The following is a 23534-nucleotide window of genomic DNA, read 5'->3' as shown; positions in this document are numbered from 1 at the left end:
TTTTAGAAACACATTTGGCTGCGATTACAGCTGTGAGTCTTTCTAGGGAAGCAACATTTCTCCATTAGCCCATTGAGTAACATTCAATAGTAAATTATTAGCATTCAATCTTGCACCATGCAATCAATTATCCATTTTATAAATGTATTTTTCTTCTCTATGATTCATTTTCTATTTTCCCTCACAGAAAAAAACAGTTCCCGGTCAGTGCAAGTCACCTGAGCAGCTGAGCCAGAGCAGCGTGTACTAATTACATTTACATTTTACATTTAAGTCATTTAGCAGACGCTCTTATCCAGAGCGACTTACAAATTGGTGCATTCACCTTATGATATCCAGTGGAACAACCACTTTACAATAGTGCATCTAACTCTTTTAAGGGGGGGGGGGGGGTTAGAAGGATTACTTTATCCTATCCTAGGTATTCCTTAAAGAGGTGGGGTTTCAGGTGTCTCCGGAAGGTGGTGATTGACTCCGCTGACCTGGCGTCGTGAGGGAGTTTGTTCCACCATTGGGGTGCCAGAGCAGCGAACAGTTTTGACTGGGCTGAGCGGGAACTGTACTTCCTCAGAGGTAGGGAGGCGAGCAGGCCAGAGGTGGATGAACGCAGTGCCCTTGTTTGGGTGTAAGGCCTGATCAGAGCCTGAAGGTACGGAGGTGCCGTTCCCCTCACAGCTCCGTAGGCAAGCACCATGGTCTTGTAGCGGATGCGAGCTTCAACTGGAAGCCAGTGGAGAGAGCGGAGGAGCGGGGTGACGTGAGAGAACTTGGGAAAGTTGAACACCAGACGGGCTGCGGCGTTCTGGATGAGTTGTAGGGGTTTAATGGCACAGGCAGGGAGCCCAGCCAACAGCGAGTAATTCTGCTGTAGAACTCATTGCAGCCAGCAGTTCAAACAAATAATTAGTTCAGAAAAACAAATCATAACTATCAGGTCAGTAAAATGAATGTTTCTTGTTTGTGAACTGCAAATGACTTACAGGAAGGACATTTTTACTCTAACGGGTGGCCAAAAATAACTTTCTGAAAACCATGCCTCCCACAAGCCACACCTCCAATCTTCTGATCGGCTGCCTCTACAATATATACTGAACAAAAATATAAACGCAACCATTTCAATTAGGGCCTCATTTATTTATTTATATTGACTGATTTCCTTATACGATCTATGGATTTCACACGACTGGGCAGGGGTGCAGTCATGGGTGAGCCTGGGCTAACAAGTTTACATTTACTCAAGTTTACATTTCTCCCCCCCAGAATTGGTATATCAGACCATATACCACGGGTATGACTCAAAAAACATGTTTATGGTTGTAACCAGTTTATAAAAGCAATGAGGCACAAGGGGGTGTAGTATATTGCCAATGTACCACTTCTAAGGGCTGTTTTTTTTTATTTAACTAGGCAAGTCACTTAAGAACAAAATCTTATTTTCAATGACAGCCTGGGAGCAGTGGGTTAACTGCCTTGTTCAGAATGACAGATGTTTTACCTTGTCATCTTGGGGATTTGATCTAGCAACTTTTCGGTTACTGGTCCAACGCTCTAACCATTAGGCTACCTGCCGCCCCAGGATAGCCTGGACACAGCCCTTAGCCATGGTATATTGGCCATATACCATAACCCACCGCTTATTGCTATTATAAACTGGTTACCAATGTAATTAGAGCTGTAAAAATAAATGTTTTGTCATAACTGTGGTATACGGTCTGATATAGCACGTCTGTCAGCCAATAAGCATTCAGGGCTGAACCACCCAGTTTATAATCTTGGTTAACCCTAAGCTAAAATCTTGCGTAATTTGGTAAACTGGGTGATTCAATTACGTGTTGGAAATGGGGAGTTCCATTTTATACATTTCTACCTGCAAATCATACATCGTCACACTGGTGCCAGATCTAACTGCACCTTCTACAGTACGACATAGAGCCATGGCTAAATGGAACTCTTTTCCACATCAGGTAACTGATGCAAGCAGTAGAATCAGATAAAAAAAAACAGATGAAAATACACCTTATGGAACAGCGGGCACTATGAAGAAACACACACACAGGCACAGACACACATACACATCAGAAGACACACACTATACACACACTGAATTTTGTATTGTACATATGTGATAGTAGAGTAGGGTCCTGAGGGAACACACTGAATGTGTTGTGAAAAGTGTTATGACATGTAATGTGATGTACTATTTTATACTGTATATAACTGCCTCAATAGAAGGAACCATGAATTCTGCTCTGTATCAGAGAATTCTACAGGAGAATGTCAGGCCATCCATCTGTGAGCTGAAGCTGAAGCTCACTGGGTTAAGCAGCAAGACAATGATCTAAAACACACAATCAAGTCTACATGAAAATGGTTAAAAGCAACACATTTGAAATGTTGTAATGGCCTAGTCAAAGTCCAGACCTAATCCCAATTGAGATGTTGTGGCAGGACTTAAACGAGCAGTTCATGCTTGAAAACCCCCAAATGTCATTGAGTTAAAGTAGTTCTGCATGCAAGCGAGAGACAAAATTCCTCCAAAGTGATGTGAGAGACTGATCAACAACTACAGGAAACATTTGGTTGCAGTCATTGCAGCTAAAGGTGGCACAACCAGTTACTGAGTGTAAGGGGGCAATGACTTTGTTAATTAAATAAAAAATAAGTATAATTGTTTTGATATTTGTAAACTCAGGTTCCCTTTTTTTTAAAGATCTGATTAACATTCATTATCAGAAATATGCAAAAATAGAGAAAAGGGGCAAATACTTTTTCACGCCACTGTATATAGTTCCATTCATTTCTTCAACTGGTACCTTCAGACGAGTCTTCTGTGGGCGTCCTAGAGCAAAACACTGACATGTACGGGTTTGTGAGAGTCTCACCTTTCCACAGAGGGGTCATACTAGTGTGTGGCCCAAACTGTTCAGACACTGCAGACAAAAGTTGGCAGATCGGCTGTACCGACTTCAGACAAGTCCCAAGACTATTGTGGGTTCGTAAGAGCCAAACGGAAAAAATCATTGTGTTCGTGACAGTCTCATAATAGTTTTTAGGCCAAACCGTTCAGGCATTTCATGGTCTGACAAATACCTTTCTAGCTCTGTCACCTTTCACCACAGATGCAAAAGTGTGACATAGGCGGATGAGGTGGACTGAGACGAATCCAATGCAAAAAAACTGGGGTGCGGACATCGACCTTATGGGTTTTTAAAGAACATGAAAAACATTTATTCTGGGAATGTTCTTGCAACATCCGGTAATTTTATTTGACCTAATAGAAACATTGTAATCAACTGGTCAGTTTTTGTGTTTTGGCAGCATACTGTATCTCTTATGCCCCCACAATAATACCACAATCTAAACAATGTATTCTGGGAACGTTTTTTGCACCCTAAAATAAACATTGTATGTAAAAAAGGTGTTTTGGGAACATATATTTTTTGATGTTCCCAGAATGTTCCCAAAAGACTATTCCCACAACCTAATAAAACATGGTAGAAACCTTTAAAAAACAAACAAAATCTGATCTTGGAACGTTCTTGCATTGTTAGTCGAATGTTTTATACAAACATTGTATAATCATCAGCACAACTGAACCGTTTATGTGTTATGAGAACATTTGCCGCAACCTAACAAATGTTCTGGGAACTTTCACAGAACCAATTTTGGTTTGCTGGGTAGTCACATTGTGCTGTATATTAATAGAATTACTATATTTCTATGATTGTATAATTATCTGACATATCAGGGGTGAATGGATTAGGCCTACACAGCGAAGCCTTCTGCCTTTGTTATTCTCTCACCTTCAGAATGTTTTTGAGAGAAGAATGTTAAACAAAATATGGGGGAAATGACAAGGAAAGTATGTAGGCTACATGTATCTCAGTGTCTACATTTCAGCATTCCTCTGTGCGAGTATCTGTAGTTTCCATGGATCCTGTGCAATACTGGATAAATCAGGGAACTGTGTCCTAGAAGAAAAAATGCCTAGGTGCCTAATAATAATGCATATGCCTTTTCCTCCTTTCCTTTCTCATTTCCTCTCAACTCCTCATGCCCTCTCTCTTCTGCAAACAGTCTTTTCAGAGTCTCTGGAAAATGAGAACGGTCGTGATTAAGACTTGTCAGACCTTTCAGAGCAGCCTAATGAAAAAGATAATTAACAGCTAGTTGTATTTTTCCTATACATACCAAGAGTACGGAACACGTGGATAAGGGAAATAGAGAATGTGTCCCAAATGGCACCATATTCCCCTATGGGCCCTGGCAAAAGTAGTGCACTATTAGGGAATAGGGTGCCATTTTGGACACAGAGAGAATGTACGTTCCTGGCTTCCTCCTGTCCATTCAGCCAGATGCACATTCACTCAGAGCAGCTAATCCATTGTGGGAATAAGCCTGGTTGTTTCTGTGTTTGATGTCTTAAGGCTCTTGCTAGTGCTGTACCTCTGTGCAGAATGTCAACGCTTTCGCACAGAAAGAAGCTCATTATCACAAATTTGTGTATGGAGGAAGGTTGCTTCCCAAATGGCACCCCTATTCCCTGTATACTGCACTATTTTTGATCCGGGCCCATAGGGCTCTTGTCAAAAGTAGAGGACTATACAGGGAATAGTGTGCCATTGGTGAAACAGAGGAAGACAGCACTAGATAGAGTTAAATCAGCCAAAACCCTATTGAAGATCAACATAAAAGAAAAGCTATCGTATGGAATTAGCAGGTATATGCTTGAATTATCTCCATGTGCTGTGTCAGGGAACGTATCGTTATGTCCAAAATGGCATCCTATTCCCTATGCAGCATAAAAAGTTGTGCACTATAAAGGGAATAGGGTGCCATTTGGGACGTGTCCTATGAGAATGCAGAGTTTTGTTAGGGGTTGGGAGGGGAGGGGAGGAAAGTAGGAGAGTGCAGGTTACCATTTGAATGCCACAAGGTCGTGAAATGGAACCAGTAACCATGCATGCTCTTTAGAGATAATCTGGACTGATTTGCTTAATGGATTCTATTGACTACTGTACTGTATGTTTTTATGCCACCTATGATATTCAATTCTGTGTTTTTACAAAGTGCTAATTCTGCCATTTGGAGTATTGATATTAAAGGGTAACACATACTTCTTTGTGATGTTGTTTGTACCTGTTATAGGAAAAGGACAACAAGTTTGCCCATTAGTGATTAAGTTCTATGCTGGTGTCTGGAAGTCACGGCTGGCAGCTGATGGTTACAGATGGTCCTTTGTAAGAGCTTGACTCTAGCAACAGCAAGGTTGTTCAATTCCTGCAGGGATGACATCAAACGTATGTACTCACTGTACTGTAAGTCATTTTGGATTAAAAAAAATACGTGCTAAGTGGAATATATAGATGACCCAAACTGATATGAGGAAAGGAGTAGGTAGAAAAGACTGTGGTGAATGCAAATGTCACCAGTTGTTGCAAAAGGTTTACTTTTCACGTACTGAAAAGCTTCACATCCATGTCTGAATAGCAGTTTCATAGCAACCTGCAACGTGGGGGAAACTTTCACAATTCGCATACTGTCTACGGATGTGATATTTGCTCTTGACAATTAATCCATATTTGTAAAGCGGCCTGTTGGATCAATAAAAAATAACCTTTGGCAACATCTCAATATCATTACAAAGACTGCATTGACAGCTACAGCAGAACCACAAATAGAAGTCTCTCCTTTGGGTCTTATAATGCGTTGAAACTATGTGAAAACCCCCTGCTTAGCCTGTAACTTGCTCTGCTGCTACACCCTCTCATTACTGAAATTTAATTTTGACTCATACAGATGTTGTTTTCATAGTGGGGAGAGAGAGCGGGGGAGTGAAATGGAGAGACAGAGAGGGTGGGGGGGAGACAGAAAGATAGACAGAGAGACAGAGAGGGTGGGGGGGAGACAGAAAGAGAGACAGAGAGGGTGGGGGGGGGGGGGGCAGAAAGATAGACAAAGAGACAGAGAGGGTGGGGGGGGACAGAAAGATAGACAGAGAGACAGAGAGGGTGGGGGGGAGACAGAAAGAGAGACAGAGAGACAGAAAGGGTGGGGGGGAGACAGAAAGATAGACAGAGAGACAGAGAGGGTGGGGGGGAGACAGAAAGATAGACATAGAGACAGAGAGGGTGGAGGGGAGACAGAAAGATAGACAGAGAGACAGAGAGGGTGGGGGGGAGACAGAAAGAGAGACAGAGAGACAGAGAGGGTGGGGGGGAGACAGAAAGATAGACAGAGAGACAGAGAGGGTGGGGGGGAGACAGAAAGATAGACAGAGAGACAGAGAGGGTGGGGGGGAGACAGAAAGATAGACAGAGAGACAGAGAGGGTGGGGGGGAGACAGAAAGATAGACAGAGAGAGTCTAAAGCTCCAATAGACACTTCCTCCATTCTCAGTCAGTGTCAATCGGGTCCAGACAACTTGGTGTGTGTCGTGTGGTCAGCCCCATGGTCACATCGGCCCCGCATATAAAAGCCAGCAGCAGCAGTAGGGCTAGTTAGTGTTTATTGTGAGGAGAGATGAGAGGAGATTGAGCCGCCCGGCGGAGGATGAGGAGGAAGAAGAAGTCACCAATCCCATTAGGGCTAGTCTCTCTTAGTCTCTGAATCTGGGCCCTGACCTTAGACTCTCAGAGACAGTCTGAGAACAGACAGCAGCGGGGTGGGGGTCGGGGGGCAACAGGTGTAAGGACCTGACAAACAAAGCCACATAGAGAGCCCTGCAAGCCAGAAAGGATCTGACATGATGGCATCGTGACACGGTTACTGGACCTGTGGACCTCTCTGTGGACCTGTGAGCACAGCCTTGTCCTCTGATACTGCCACTTGCTTTTCTCCTGGAATTACTGGAATCCTGACTCTCAGTGCTCCTGTATAACAAGGCTTTAAGATGAGGCCTTGGGTCAGGCGGGATCTGGACAGGTCCAATACCACCAATATCAAGGCAATGTTCTTGGAGGAACGGTACAGCAACATTGTCTATCTGCAATCCATCACTGTCCCTTTGCCGTCTCTGCTCTGCACTGCCAGCAGGAGATTAAGGGTGAGGGGGTGCAACGATGGCTGCTATGACTGGAATACAATGTGGTGCTTGAACCCACGATGAACATAATCGTTTTTGAAGACTCTAGCAGTTAAATCCAATTTATTTTATCCCATGATAAGCTGTGAGGGAAGCTAGTCATGTCTGGTAATTACTTCCTAGCTGCAGATCCATCCAACCTTCTCCAACAGGGAACTATTGTTTCTATGGGGTTTGGATGAGCTTCAGGGAAGATATTGGTGAATTCTGGAGCCAAGAACATAGAATTAGTTCTACCTTCAACTCTGGAGTGGGAGCGATTCAAAAGTAATGTATATTATTTCTTTCCTTTTCTGCAATTGTTTTGAAATGACTCACTTGCACTGGCTCTATGCACACTCACTAGACTCTACCCACACACTCACACATACTACACTGACACTCCAACATACAGACAGACAGACAGACAGACAGACAGACAGACAGACAGAGACAGACAGACAGACAGACAGACAGACAGACAGACAGACAGACAGACAGACAGACAGACAGACAGACAGACAGACAGACAGACAGACAGACAGACAGACAGACAGACAATACACACACATGTATATTGACGCCTCACACACTCACACATAGACACACTTTCACACACACTGCTGCTACTCTGTTTATTATATATCCTGATTGCCTAGTCACTTTTACCTCTACCCACATGTACATACTGTATTACTTAAATTACCTCAACTACCTCGTACCCCTGCACATTGACTCTGTACTGGTACTCCTTGTATATACCCTCATAACTACCTCGTACCCCTGCACATTGACTCTGTACTGGTACTCCTTGTATATACCCTCATAACTACCTCGTACCCCTGCACATTGACTCTGTACTGGTACTCCTTGTATATAGCCTCATAACTACCTCGTACCCCTGCACGTTGACTCTGTACTGGTACTCCTTGTATATACCCTCATAACTACCTCGTACCCCTGCACATTGACTCGGTACTGGTACTTCCTGTATATAGCCTCTTAACTACCTCGTACCCCTGCACATTGACTCTGTACTGGTGCTCCTTGTATATACCCTCATAACTACCTCGTACCCCTGCACATTGACTCTGTACTGGTACTCCTTGTATATACCCTCATAACTACCTCGTACCCTTGCACATTGACTCGGTACTGGTACTTCCTGTATATAGCCTCTTAACTACCTCGTACCCCTGCACATTGACTCTGTACTGGAACTCCTTGTACATAGCCTCTTTATTGTTTTTATTGTGAACTATTTTATTTTTTCTTTAGCAAATATTTTTCTTATGCTGCATTGTTGGGAATGGGCTCATAACTAAGCATTTCACTGTAAAGTCTACACCTGTTGTATTTGGTGCATGTGACCAGTACAATTTGATTTGATATATTGTAATACGAACATTTGCTTTGAAGAAGTAATGTGAAATCATGTTTTTGTAACACTTCACATTACACGTGAAAACGTGGTTTTGGAACACTTCACATGTGAAAAGAGTAGCTATAATACACATAGTGAATTTTTACATTACTTATTTGACTACATAATGTATGTAAATTTATACAGTAATTATTATTCAACAAGTCCTCACTTGGGATTTGAACTCACAACCTCTTAGTTCATGGCATTCTGATTGTTCTGCTATGCCACCATGCCTCTGCTGTTAACTGACACTGCCTGTATTCCTACACTTTGAACTTCAAAGTTAATCTCAGCTTTGTTAAAAATCAACTCTTACATTTATCATAGTGATTCAGGAGCAACATTAACACTGAATAATATGCCCTACCAACATTAGACAAATATACAGAAAAACCTCAAATTACTGAAATAGGTAAATGAAATCAATGATGAGAGGATAGTCAGATTATTAGATTACTAAAATAACAGTGCAGAAGGCTAAGTGCCAAGTTTTACTAAGTGCCGAGATGTATTATAGGTAATGAATATGTATGGGAATGCAGATCACTGCACATCAAATCCCAAGCTTATGAGTTCAAATCCCAGGTTGGGTCAAACTTTAGCTGAACAGCATCCCACTGACTTTAAAACCACCATTTCATTACTTTACTTATAATGGTTTGGGATGGTTTGAGACCATCTGGGTCCATCACGTGACGTCCCGACGAGTGGTAAAACAAATGTCTTGAGAAACTCTTACAAACATTCAAGAATTGTCCTCAGCCTTAAGAAAAAACACAGGAATTTCATGTGATCACATGTGAAGTGTTCCAAAACTAAATTTTTACATGTGAAATGTTCTAAAACCACATTTTTCACCACTGGCGTAACACAGTTTCTCTGGACCCCTGCAAGGTAGGAGTCCGCAGCCCAAAATTCTTCAAGCTCTGTCAAATTGGTTGTTGATAATTGCTACACAACAATTTCCAGGTCTTGCCATTGATTTTCAAGTAGATTTAAGTCATAACTGTAACTTGGTCACTCAGGAACATTCACTGTCTTCTTGGTAAGCAAATCCAGTGTAGATTTGGCATTGTGTTTTAGGTTATTGTCCTGCTGATGGTTGAATTTATCTCCCATTGTCTGGTGGAAAGCAGACTGAACCTGGTTTTCGTCTAGGATTTTGCCTACATTTAGCTCCATTCCATTTCTCTTTTAAAAACTCCTCAGTCCTTAACGATTACAAGCATACCCATAACATGATGCAGCCACCACTATGCTTAAAAATATGGAGAGTGGTACTTAGTAATGTGTTGTATTAGATTTGCCCCAAACATAAAACGTTTTATTCGGGACAAAAAGTTAATTGCTTGCCACATTTTTTTTCAGTATTACTTTAGTGCCTTGTTACAAACAGGATGCATGTTTTGGAATATTTTTATTCTGTACAAGCTTCCTTCTTTTCACTCTGTCAATTAGGTTAGTATTGTGGAGTAACAACAATGTTGTTGATCCATACTCAGCTTCTCCTATCACAGCCATTAAACTCTGTAACTATGTTAAAGTCACCATTGGTCTCACAGTGAAGTCCCTGAGCGGTTTCCTTCCTCTCCGGCAACTGGGTTAGGAGGGATGTCTATATCTTTGTAATGACTGGGTGTATTGACACACCATCCAAAGTGTGATTAATAACTTCACCGTGCTCAAAAGGATATTCAATGTCTGCTTTAATATTTATTTTACCCATCTACCAATAGGTGCCCTACTTTGTGAGACATTGGAAAACATCCCTGGTCTTTGTGGTTGAATCTGTTTTTTTAAATTCACTGCTCGACTGAGGGACCTTACAGATACTGTAATTGTATGTGTGGAGTACAGCGATGAGGTAATCATTCAAAAATCATGTTAAACACTATTTTAGCACACAGAGTGAGTCCATGCAACTTATTATGTGACATGTTAACCAGAAACCGTAGATTGATGGCAGCATTAGCACAAAACTGAAAGTGTGAACTACCACTTTTAATCATGGCAAGGCGACTGGAAACGTGACTGAATACAAACAGTGTAGCTATTCCCTCCGCAAGGAAATCCAACAAGAAAAGCGTCAGCATAGAGACAAAGTAGAGTCGCAATTAAACGGCTCCAACACGAGACATATGTGGCAGGGTCTACAGTCAATCAAGGATTACAAAAAGAAAACCAGCCCCATCGCGGACATCGACGTCTTGCTCTCAGACAAATTAAACAACTTCTTTGCTCGCTTTGAGGACAATACAGTGCCACTGACACGGCCCGCTGCCAAAGCCTGTGGCCTCTCCTTTACCGTGGCCAACGTGAGTAAAACATTTAAACGTGTTAACCCTCGCAAGGCTGCCGGCCCAGACGGCATCCCTAGCCGCGTCCACAGACCATGTGCAGACCAGCTGGCTGGTGTGTTAACGGACGTATTCAATCAATCCCTATCCAAGTCTGCTGTGCCCACATGCTTCAAGATGGCCACCATTGTTCCTGTTCACAAGAAAGCTAAGGTAACTGAACTAAATGACTATCGCCCCATTGCACTCACTTCTGTCATCATGAAGTGCTTTGAGAGACTAGTCAAGGATCATATCACCTCCACCCTACCCGATACCCCAGACCCACTCCAATTTGCTTACCGCCCCAATAGGTCCATAGACGATGCAATCGCCATCACAATGTACATTGCCCTATCCCATCTGGAATACCTATGTAAGATTGCTGTTCTTTGATTACAACTCATCATTTAATACCATAGTACCCTCCAAACTCGTCATTAAGCTTGAGACCCTGGGTCTCGACCCCGTCCTGTGCAACTGGCTTTTGGACTTTCTGACGGGCTGCCCCCAGGTTGTGCGGGTAGGAAACAACATCTCCACCCCGCTGATCCTCAACACTGGGGCCCCACAAGGGTGTGTTCTCAGCGCTCTTCTGTACTCCCTGTTCACCCATGACTGCGTGGCCATGCACACCTCCAACTCAATCATCAAGTTTGCAGACGACACTACAGGGGTAGGCTTGATTACCAACAACGACGAGACGGCCTACAGGGAGGAGGTGAGGGCACTCGGAGTGTGGTGTCAGGAAAATAACTTCTCACTCAAAATCAACAAAACAAAGGATATGATCGTGGACTTCAGGAAACAGCAGAGGGAGTATCCCCCCATCGACATTGACGGAACAGTAGTGGAGAAGGCGGAAAGTTTTCAGTTCCTCGGCGTACACAGACAAGCTGAAATGGTCTACCCACACAGACAGCATGGTAAAGCAGGCACAACAGCACCTCTTAAACCTCAGGAGGCTGAAGAAATTTGGCATGTCACCTACAGTAAAACACTCACAAACCTTTACAGATGCACAATCGAGAGCATCCTGTCGGGCAGTATCACCGCCTGCTACGGCATCAGCTCCGCCCTCAACCGCAGGGCTCTCCAGAGGGTAGTGCGGTCTGCACAACGCATCACCGGGGGCAAACTACCTGCCCTCCAAGACACCTACAGCACCCGATGTCACAGGTAGGCCAAAGAGATCATCAAGGACAACAACCACCCGAGCCAAAAAGGCACAGCACACCAACATCAAAACCTCATCCAAACTGTAAAGTATGGTGGAGGGAACATCATGGTTTGGGGTTGCTTTGCTGCCTCAGGGCCTGGACTGCTTGCTATCATCGACAGAAAAATGAATTCCCAAGTTTACCAAGACATTTTGCAGGAGAATGTTAGATATCTGTCCACCAATTGAAGCTCAACAGAAGTTGGGTGATGCAACAGGACAAGTAAATCAACAACAGAGTGGCTTCAACAGAAGAAAATACGCCTTCTGGAGTGACCCAGTCAATGTCCTGATCTCAACCCAATTGAGATGCTGTGGCATGACCTCAAGAGAGCAGTTCACACCAGACATCCCATGAATATTGCTGAACTGAAACAGTTTTACAAAGAGAAATAGTCCAAAATTCCTCCTGACCGTTGTGCAGGTCTGATCCGCAACTGCAGAAAACGTTTGGCTGAGGTTATTGCTGCCAAAGGAGGGTCAGCTAGTTATTAAATCCAAGGGTTCACATACTTTTTCTTGCCACTGTAGGTACTTATCTATCCAGTGCAGTTGGGACAGCGGTCGGTTGTGAGTGAATGTATTAATGTCCTCTATGTTCTTAGTATATGCAACATGATGGACTGACTGGTTTAAATGTGTATGATGTGAGAATGTATCTGTATGTGATCCCTTTAACGGAAGGTGATACCAAAGAAAAGTGTCCATCCTGGATGGACAATAAAGGTTTATTATATTATATGTTCAGATATCTTGTGGCATTCAAACGTTGCTCCACATTTATCAAGGGGCCCAGTGTGTGCCATGAAAACACAGCCCACACCACCACCAGCAGCTTGAAATGCTGAGATGGGTCATGATGGATGCATGTACTCCTGTGGTTTTCTCCATACCCAAGTTCTCCCATCAGTGTGAAACAGCAGGAACCGGGATTCACCAGGCAATGTAATTTCCAATTCTCCAGTGTCCAGTGGTTTCATTCTGTATCTCACTGCAATCACAGTTTTGGGGATTTTGCTGAAAGAAGTGGAACTCTGTAAGGTCGTCAGCTGCCATACCCCATTCATGTCAAGGTACATTGAGTAACTGTAGCCCATCTGTTGCTCTGCACAATTCGTGTCAGCCTCCTTTGTCCTCTTTCATCAATTACCTGTTTTTGACTACTGGCCTGCCATTGGCTGGATGTCCTTTGGGTGGTGAAACATTCTTGATACACACGGAAAACTGTTGAGTGTGAAAAACCCAGCAGCGTTGCAGTTCTTAACACTCAAACCGGTGCACCTGGCACCTATTACCATACCCTGTTCAAAGGCACTTAAATATTTAGTCTTGCCCATTCACTCTCTGAATGGCACACTTACACAATCCATGTCTCAATTGTCTCAAGGTTTCTACTGATTGAAGTGGATTTAACAGGTGACATCAATAGGGGAGCATAGCTTTCACCTAGATTCAACTGGTCAGTCTATGTCATGGAAAGAGCAGGTGTTCCTAATGTTTAGTACACTCAGTGTACTGTATGTATAGCCAATCTCCAATATGTCCACAGATCTGGTGGCGCAGCAGGAATTTCAGGTACCTGTGAGTTCTAATCTGAAGAGAGGTTGGGTCCCAAGTAATCCAGGGGACCATGACACAACGTTCTGAAAATGTTCTCAACAACAAATGGGTTTTCAAATGTCACGTGTAGTTTCATGGTATCACATGTTGAACTTTTGTCTCACACTAACTTCACATAAAATCACGTGATCTCAGGAGATCCTATGTCAAGGGGCCACGCATTCACAGGGACCTAGAAAGTTGTAACACGTATATATGTTTGTCCCAGCTTCACATATGACAGTTTTAATTACATAGGTGTAATGTATTGTGAGCACATGACAAGCCCAGATGTGGAGCTCCTCGTCCTCGTGACTTTTTGCTCTCTCAGGGCTTGCACAGAGAACATGATGTATTCCTTTATAAGTGACTGAGCCAGGCTACTTAACAATGACAAATATGTCACTTATCTTGCTGGCTCGCTGACAAAGGGAAAAGGTATATTCAATAAAACATGGAAGCACATTGTGGGAATTCCATTCCATAGAATGCATCTGGTCACAAATGCAATTGATTTAATGTTGTCAATTTCATTTATTGTGGATAATATTATTTTTTTAAACACCTCAATGCTATCCTGTGATACTGGCTGGCACATAACATGCAATACTGTATGAGAGAGACATACAGTGTGTCATTGTTCACCTTTATTGAACTAGGCAAGCTAGTTAAGAACAAATTCTTATTTACAATGACGGCCTACACCGACCAAACTCAGACGACGCTGGGCCAATTGTGCGCCGCCCTATGGGACTCCCAATCACGGCCGGTTGTGATACAGTCTGAAATCGAACCAGGTTGTCTGTAGTGACGCCTCTAGCTGAGATTCAGTGCCTTAGACCACTGCACCACTTGGGAGCGAAACCTCTCACAAGTCTGGTTCCAAACACAAGCAATCCATACTAAACTGAAGGAGCGTGAGCTCTGGGGATGTATCTCATCAGCATTTTGTAAGTAGTCTTAGTGTAACAAGCTGTTTTATTATTAGTGAAAATAGTACTCAAGTGCATTGGTCTACCCTCCAGGCAAATTATGTAGAACTGCTACCCTCCCCTTACATACACACACAAATCAAAGTGGTTCGTGATTAAATGTTCTTAGGTGTTGGGACAAATGGAGGCTGATTGAAAATAAGTCTTGCCAGGAGCCATGTACTGTAACCACTTTTGAATTAGGTCTTTTGTCAGTAAAATGCATGTAAAAGAGCAACTAGGTAGGAATATACACTAGGGTCTGCACACACAGGATGACAAGGGATGAAGAGAGGACCGCTTCAGAGTTCAAATACACTTTCTTCTTTTCTTCTACTCGTTGGAAAACACAACATAACTCTGTAAGGTCAACCAAGGTCAAATCCATCAAGCACAGTGTTTGTTCTAAGAATGGCCAAACAATACCCAGGTTTCTCATTCAGCTGCCTGCTGTACTGTAACATGACAGAGAGAGAGCATCCGTTTATCATTTGACTTTGTATAAAGTGTACTGTCACATGAGAAGAAATCTCCCAGCTCCAGTGTTTAAGGTTAAGTTTAGGCATTAACTCTGAATTTTTAAGGTTAGACCTTAGCTCTGAATGGTTCAGGTAAAGGTTAAGGTTTGGGAAAGGCTTAAAACATAACTATTAAAAATAATCTATCTATAGCTGGATTGAAACTTGCAACCTTTGGAATCAAATCAAATCAAAATGTATAAAAGTAAAAGTAACAAATAATTAAAGAACAGCAGTAAATTAACAATAGCGAGGCTATATACAGGGGGTACTGGTACAGAGTCAATGTGGGCGGGCCTTTTAGGGCCTTCCTCTGACACCACCTGGTATAGAGGTCCTGGATGGCAGGAAGCTTGTGACGTACTGGGCCATATGCACTACCCTCTGTAGTGCCTTGCGGTCGGAGGCCGAGCAGTTGCCATACCAGGCACTGATGCAACCAGTTAGGATGCTCTCTATGGTGGATGTCATAAGGTGAATGCACCAATTTGTAAGTCGCTCTGGATAAGAGCGTCTGCTAAATGACTTAAATGTAAATGTGCAGCTGTAGAACCTTTTGAGGATCTGAGGACCAATGCCAAGTCTTTTCAGTCTCCTGAGGGGGAATAGGTTTAGTTGTGCCCCCTTCACGACTGTCTTGGTGTGCTTGCACCATGTTAGTGTGTTGGTGATGTGGACGCCAAGGAACTTGAAGCTCTCAACCTGCTCCACTAAAGCCCCATCGATGAGAATGGGGGCATGTTCGGTCCTCCTTTTCCTGTAGTCCACAATCATCTCCTTTGTCTTGATCATGTTGAGGGAGATGTTGTTGTCCCTGCACCACACAGTCAGGTCTCTGACCTCCACCCTATAGGCAGTCTCATCGTTGTCGGTGATCAGGCCTACCACTGTTGTGTCATCGGCAAACTTAATGATGGTGTTGGAGTCATGCCTGGCCGTGCAGTCATGAGTGAACAGGGAGTACAGGAGGGGACTGAGCACGCACCCCTGAGGGGCCCCTGTGTTGAGGATCAGCGTGGTGGATGTGTTGTTACCTACCCTTACCACCTGGTGGCGGCACGTCAGGAAGCTCAGGATCCAGTTGCAGAGGGAGGTGTTTAGTCCCAGGGTCCATAGCTAAGTGATGAGCTTTGAGGGCACTTTGATGTTGAGCTGTAGTCAATGAATAGCATTCTCATATAGGTGTCCCTTTTGTCCAACTGGGAAAGGGCAGTGTAGAGTGCAATAGAGATTGCATCATCTGTGGATCTGTTTGGGCGGTATGCAAATTGGAGTGGGTATAGGGTTTCTAGGATAATGGTGTGATGTGAGCCATGACCAGCCATTCAAAGCACTTCATGGCTACAGACGTGAGTGCTACAGGTCGGTGGTCATTTTTTCAGGTTACCTTAGTGTTCTTGGGCACAGGGACTATGGCGGTCTGCTTGAAACATGTTGGTATTACAGACTCGGACAGGGAGAGGTTGAAAATGTCAGTGAAGACACTTGCCAGTTGGTCAGTGCATGCTTACAGTACACGTCCTGGTAATCCATCTGGCCCAGCGACCTTGTGAATGTTGACCTGTTTAAAGGTCTTACGAAAATCGGCTGTGGGAGAGCGTGATCACACAGTCTTCCAGAACAGCTGGTGTTCTCATGCATGTTTAGTGATATTTGCCTCGAAGCGAGCATAGAAGTAGTTTAGCTCTTCTGGTAGGCTTGTGTAACTGGGCAGCTTTCGGCTGTCCTTCCCTTTCCCTTTGTCTGTAATGGTTTGCAAGCCCTGCCACATCCGACAAGCGTCAGAGCCGGTGTAGTACGATTCGATCTTCGTCCTTTCTTGATGCTTTGCCTGTTTGATGGTTCGTCGGAGGGCATAGTGGGATTTCTTTTAAGCTTCCGGGTTAGAGTCCCGCTCCTTGAAAGCGGCAGCTCTACCCTTTAGCTCAGTGCGAATGTTGCCTGTAATCCATGGCTTCTGGTTGGGGTAGGTATGTTCAGTCACATTAATGAAGCCAGTGACTGATGTGGTTTACTCCTCAATGCCATCGGAAGAATCCCGGAACATATTCCAGTCTGTGCTAGCAAAACAGTCCTGTAGTTTAGCATCTGCTTCATATCACCACTTTTTTATAGACCGAGTCACTGGTGCTTCCTGCTTTAATTTTTGCTTGTAAGCAGGAACAAGGAGGATAGAATTATGGTCATATTTGCCAAATGGAGGGCGAGGGAGAGCTTTGTACGCGTCTCTGTGTGTGGAGTAAAGGTGGTCTAGAGTTGTTTTCCCTCTGGTTGCAAATTTAACATGCTGATAGAAATTAGGTTAAACTGATTTAAGTTTCCCTGCATTAAAGTCCCCGGCCACTAGGAGCGCCGCCTCTGGACGAGTGTTTTCCTGTTTGCTTGTGGCGGTATACAGCTCATTGAGTGCGGTCTTAGTGCCAGCATCGGTCCGTGGTGGTACTGTATGTAGACAGCTACAAAAAATACAGATGAAAACTCTCTAGGTAGATAGTGTGGTCTACAGCTTAGCATGAGATACTCAACCTCAGGCGAGCAAAACCTTGAGACTTCCTTAGATATCATGCACCAGCTGTTGTTTATAAATATACATAGGCCGCCACCCTGTGTCTTACCAGAGGCTGCTGTTCTATCCTGCCAATAGAGTGTATAACCCTCCAGCTGTATGTTATTAATGTCGTTGTTCAGCCATGACTCGGTGAAACATAAGATATTACAGTTTTTAATATCCCGTTGGTAGGATATACGCGCTTTTAGTTCGTCCCATTTATTTTCCAGCGATTGAACGTTGGCTAAGAGTACGGATGGCAAAGGCAGATTAGTCACTTGTCGCCTGATCCTCTCAGTTTCTTTCTCCTGCGAAGGATGAGGGTGAGGGCCTGTTCTGGTGTTTGGAGTATATCCTTCCCGTCCGACTCATTAAAGATTATTTTTTTGAAGAACACTTTTTGCCAGTCTTGTCTGGTCCAGCAACGGTGGATTTGTGCCCATAGGCGACGTTGTTGCCGGTGATGTCTGGTGAGGACCTACCTTACAACAGGCCTACAAACCCTCAGTCCAGCCTCTGTTCGGATGTACCTATCCTGTGCAGGTGTTGTTACACGTGGTCTGCCACTGCAAGGATGATCAGCTGTCCGTCCTGTCTCCCTGTAGCGCTGTCTTAGGCGTCTCACAGTACGGACATTGCAATTTATTGCCCTGTCCACATCTGCAGTCCTCATGCCTCCTTGCAGCATTCCTAAGGCACGTTCACGCAGATGAGCAGGGACCCTGGGCATCTTTCTTTTGGTGTTTTTCAGAGTCAGTAGAAAGGCCTCTTTCGTGTCCTAAGTTTTCATAACTGTGACCGTAATAGCCTACCGTCTGTAGGCTGTTAGTGTCCTAACGACAGTTCCACAGGTGCATGTTCATTAAGTGTTAATGGTTCATTGAACAAGCATAGGAAACAGTGTTTAAACCCTTTACCTTTCAAAAACATGGTCCTGAAAAAGAGAGGTTTCTTTTTTGCTGAGTTTATATAAAATAAGATACAAACTATGCAAAAAAAATAAAAAAGCATGGTTGGTTAGGAGCCAATAAAACGGCAGCCATCCTCTCCAGCGCCATCATACGTACAGAGGCAGATGCTTAAAAAATATTTTTAAATATTTGAACTTGCAACCTTTGGAATCAGAGATGGATGCTGATGCCCATCCACTATCCCGGCCATAACACCTTAGCAAAACTAAAACCTACTTGAAGCTAAAAGCGCTCATTGTTGCCCCTAGTGGTTGGTTTCCACATAATCTCCCAACAACCTCAGACATACAGTAGATGGATGTTGAATACTGACTTGTTTCATCGGTGAACTGGCTGGAAGAAATATAGAGCCACTGCCACACTGACCACCCTCTTCCGATGAGCATAGTGACAGTGACTTCTATTACCATTTTATTGAGAGTCACATTCACTCTGCATGTGGAGTCATGCTAAGTTTCTAATACAGTCTGTCTCCATCCCAAATGGCACTCTATTCCATAATGCACTATTCTGACCTGAGCCCTATTGTCCCTGGTCAAAAGTAGTGCAATACAAAGGGAACAAGGTGTCACTTAGGACAATTGCAATTGGCTCAGAACAGGACAGCACAGCTGGCCCTTGGATGTGCACAGAGAGCTAACATTAATAATATGCATGTCAATCTCTCCTGGCTCAAAGTGGAGGAGAGATTGACTTCATCACTACTTGTATTTGTGAGAGGTATTGACATGTTGAACACCCATGCATACCCCACAAAGCATGCCACCAAAGGTCTCTTCAAATTCCCCATGTCCTGAACAGACAATGGGAGCCGCACAGTACTACATAGAACCATGACTACATGGAACTCTATTCCACATCAAGTAACTCATGCAAGCAGTAAAATTAGATTTTAAAAAAAACAGATAAAAAATACAGCGGGACTGTGAAGCAACACAAAACATAGGCACTACACACACGTGCACATGTATTTTGTGTTGTTGATACTGTATGTGGTAGTAGAGTAGAGGCCTGAAGGCACACACTTAATATGTTGTGAAATCTGTTGTGAATGCATTATAAAAACAAATCCAAATCCATCCATCAGTCAACCAATAGCTGAATGCCTTACCAGTGAGTAACAGCTTAGACATCAAGCCATCTTTTACCAGACGACAGGCAAAAATGTTTTGTATTGAGATATAGGATTGAGAGGTGCATGGTAGGAACACCAAATTATGACAGAAAAATATCTACATTCAGATAGTGAGCAGTTGCAACCTTTAAACACAGCTGCTCAATGTATCTCTCCCTCCTTTGTTGCTGATGTCAAGTTGCCAACTTCAAACAAAGGTGCCGAACAGAGCTAACTATTGAATCCTTTGAGATCTATGTGAATGACCAAACATTCAATGACCAAACAAAACTTTGTTTTACCTCCCCATTGAATATCTATAGATGACAGTAATAGGTTAATAGAGGAGTTAACTTGTTAACTACACCCTTTGGCTTGAGACAAAACACCAAACAAATGCTAGATGTGTAAACAAAAATGACCCAAAACAACTAGATGAGAAAAAAATTATAATAATCTGCAATGGTCACCGGCACAAACAAGACAAACTTTTAGAGAGATAGAATATGGTGTAATTTGGGACACACCCAAAGATTCTGGGAGCTTAAAAATTGCACAGTGATGAGAGATTTGTTTAACAGAACACGGCCCTTAATTAAATACAGAATGTATACATGTTCTAGAATATCATTCTGAATAAAACCTAATCTTCAAGTAACAGCATAAGTAATAACATAAGAACCCATCCACAACAATGTTGAGAAGTATTCTCCAGCTACAAGGATACTAACATTTCAAAGCCTGTGCCATAAGAGCCGCGTCTGATCTTCACTTGTGTAACGATCGTCTTCGGGAGAAAGAGAGGAGGACCAAAGCGCAGCGTGGTAAGTGTTCATGATGATGATTTTTAATTAAACTCAGAACACTAAACAAAACAATAAACGATGTGAACAAACGAAACAGTACCGTGTGGCGACAAACACTGACACGGAAGACAAACACCCACCACCCACAATACAAAACAGGCTACCTAAATATGGTTCCCAATCAGAGACAACGCAAAACACCTGTCTCTGATTGAGAACCATATCAGGCCAAACACATAGAAATAGACATACAACATAGAATGCCCACTCAGATCACACCCTGACCAAACAAAACATAAAACATACAAAGCAAACTATGGTCAGGGCGTGACGACTTGTTTCTCAGCCCTGGCTCTGAATGATCGTTAAAAACTGATAAAACCAACTTCCTCTGCAGACAACTTCAAAGTATCTCTTAAGAAAAAATTTAACCAATTTACCACATAGGTCAGCAGTCTCGCCTGCATCAAACACGGATGCTCCCTGAGTGACCCTCCCCAGTTTAAATCAGTCCTCTGACCACTGCTAACCATAATCTTCAAGGCAGGGTGATAGGACTAGCAAGGTACTGGATGTGTACTGTATGTACAGTGTGTACGGGAATGTAGATTCAGATTGTTTCAAAGGAAGACTAAGAAATGCTAAACCTGTCAACTTTTCTAAAGAATACCTATATCTGACATCTAAACAATAACATTCTGGGAACTTTGGCAAAGGGTCAAGTCTACAAAACGTAGTGCACTCTGTACGTAACAGATTTTAGTTTTGGGAACAGAAAGCTGTATTGACATCGAATGTCAATGGTCTACAATGGCTCTGGAGGGGATGGCTGCCGTTTTACGGGCTACTAACCAACTGTGCTATTTTGTGTGTTTTTTTGCATTGTTTGTGACTTATTTTGTACATAATGTTGCTGCTACCATCTCTTATGACCGAAAAGAGCTTCAGGATATCAGAACAGCGATTACTCACCTCGAACTGGATGAAGATTTTTTCTTTAATGAGTCCGACGCAAAGGATATACTGTTTCTCCGAGACCAGGCCCAAATCCCTATCATTCGTGTGAAGAAAAGACAGAGGTACAGGGGGCGGAGATCGGGGTGACTTGTGAGAATTAGTCTGTTCAATTGGCCAAATTGCAATCACCAGAGAATAAACTGGATGAGCTCCGTTCGAGACTATCCTACCAACGAGACATTAAAAACTGTAATTTCTTATGTTCCACCCAGTGGCGACCTGTCATTCAGGGCAGGTGCACCTGTTTTGAGCCCCACATTTTTAGCAACAAAATAACAGCCTTATTTTGGCATTAATAAGTGTCACATATTAGTTTGCAAACAATGTAAAACATTTAGTTCATAAAGCCACATACAAACATGGTCTCTTTTTTATTTTCTTGATTAAGGCAGCTCAAGAAAGGCATTGTTTCAGCCTAGCCGAGTGCTTTCTGTGGTGGTGGGGCAAGCAGCAGAATATACGGAGCGGTGCACCGTGATTGGCTCAGTGTTCTGTAACTCATGTGGACACTACATCACCACCATGTCTAAGGGTAGAGCTAGAAGATTCTAGCCCCTTTGGTGCTGCCATAGAGTTACATTAGAAGTGCCCATCCAAGAAGGCACAAGGTCATTGGCCACAGATAAAACAACGCCAAATCACGATATATGTACAGTAGCTTTGAGTGGACTGATCATGTCAACATCATACATCATCAAAATCTTAGCTAGCAGTCATCATCATGAATCAAGTTGACAACCTACTGGAAAATACATTTTAATCCTTGTCAATTGAAGAGAAATAATGAAGAGAAATTAAAGATAAAATGTATCGGTGCTCTTCGGCCATTGGACATAAACATTACACAACAAGTTGGAAATCGCAAATTCAACAATGAGTGGTTTGGAAGGAATCAGTGACAGTGGCATCAGTGACAATCACAAGCTTGCTATTCAGTGGAGTGTCTGTTTGGTCCCAAATCTTGGATTATGGGGCTCTTTTCCAAGTTTAAAACTATAAACATTCAACATTGGCCATGCTGTCAATGAAGCATGATTTGTCCCGCGCTCAAAACAACTGTTAACTCGGAACTGTGAAAACTTGACTTCAGTGAGTTCAAGACAACTGGAAAGTCGGGAACAAAAAAGCTCAGACTGGGAAAATACGGTTTGAACGGTCATCCAACTCGGAATTGTAAATCCGAACGCTTTCTGAGCTACGATCTGAAGATCAATGACGTCATCATGACTCCACCTTGTTTTTTCCCCGAGTTCCTACTTGTTTTGAAAGCAAAATAAATCCAGAGAATTCCAGACTTTGATGACAAAAGGACCGCCGTGCCACCTTCCTGTTCAAGTGAGCAAAGCACAAGATGTCCAAAAATGTATTGTATGCTGCTGCATAAACGATGTAATATGCCAGGGAGATATGTATACTGTAGCTAAGAAAGTAAAACTAAGTGAATGCTGTGTAGTAAGATGTTAGTAGCCCATGTGCATTACCTTAATCATTTGGTCTATTTACCCCTCTTAATTTCGCCTACTGTTCTGACTTGGTGGTGCACATGTAGCCTATAACCTGTTCTAGAGAAATTGTATCATAACATTTTGCAAGAGCTTTCATTGTCTGCTTATATGCCCCCTTTATTTATCCTATGGTTCTGACTTGGTGTACAGGGAGAACACTGTAAGAACGTCCCATGTTCTGAATTATGTCGCTGTACATTTCAAAAGTGCTAAACAAATAGTTATATTGACTAAGTTCGTCCTAACTCGCTCATTAATGTCTTAATCGAAATTCTGGATTGCTCGCTTAACCCAGAAGCCAGCCGCACCAATATGTCGGAGGAAACACCTTACACCTTGTGACCATGTCAGCGTGCATGAGCTCGGCACGTCACAGGATTCGCTAGAGCGCGATAGGACAAGGACATCCCGGCCGGCCAAACCCTCCCCTAACCCAGACGA

The sequence above is a fragment of the Salvelinus alpinus genome, chromosome 6 (assembly GCF_045679555.1).
Source record: "Salvelinus alpinus chromosome 6, SLU_Salpinus.1, whole genome shotgun sequence".
Classification (NCBI taxonomy): Eukaryota; Metazoa; Chordata; class Actinopteri; order Salmoniformes; family Salmonidae; genus Salvelinus; species Salvelinus alpinus.
The sequence above is the reverse complement of the archived record's forward strand: the minus strand, read 5'-3'. Positions refer to the sequence as shown.